Source organism: Pteropus alecto, unplaced genomic scaffold (genome assembly GCF_000325575.1).
Source record: "Pteropus alecto unplaced genomic scaffold, ASM32557v1 scaffold53, whole genome shotgun sequence".
Classification (NCBI taxonomy): domain Eukaryota; kingdom Metazoa; phylum Chordata; class Mammalia; order Chiroptera; family Pteropodidae; genus Pteropus; species Pteropus alecto.
Genome location: NW_006434366.1, coordinates 5,258,299 through 5,258,816, shown reverse-complemented (window position 1 = coordinate 5,258,816; position 518 = coordinate 5,258,299). Strand labels below are relative to the sequence as shown.

The following is a 518-nucleotide window of genomic DNA, read 5'->3' as shown; positions in this document are numbered from 1 at the left end:
ACACACATACATACATACATTCATACATACATATGAATTTATTTAATCCTGAAACAAACTCACAGCAACTGTTAATATTACCCACCTGTTCCAAACGAGAAAACTAAGGTAAAGAAGGCGGATAACCCGCACGAGGCCACTTCCTGGTCAGTGATGGATCTGCATTCAGATGTCATGTGGTCAGCATCAGCGCCAGCACAGATAACATCTATTGAATTTTCACATGAGATAGGCTGTGTTAAATATTTCCCAGGCCTCATTTTATCGTGTCCTCACGACGACCTTATGAGAGAGAGAGACGATTATTATTTCTTTATACAGAGGAGGAAACCTGGTTTCAGAGAAGTCAAGTCACAGGTCCACGGTCACACAGCAGCTATAAATGTTGGAATTAGCGTCCGAAGCCTGGACCCCAGGGCCCCGGCTCTCTGCCATCACCCAGCGTCGCGCTTTTATGAGAATGACTGATACGTCTGACCCCGCAGGAATGTGGGGAGCTGGGGCGGCTGCCCACATCT

At 46.5% G+C, this 518-nt stretch overlaps 1 protein-coding gene across 1 annotated transcript in view; it reads left to right on the top strand.

Annotated features, from left to right (window-relative positions):
• Positions 1-518, top strand: part of CNTN6 (contactin 6) — a 124,130-nt gene that overhangs the window by 61,735 nt on the left and 61,877 nt on the right. The gene's annotated exons all lie outside the window — the stretch shown is intronic.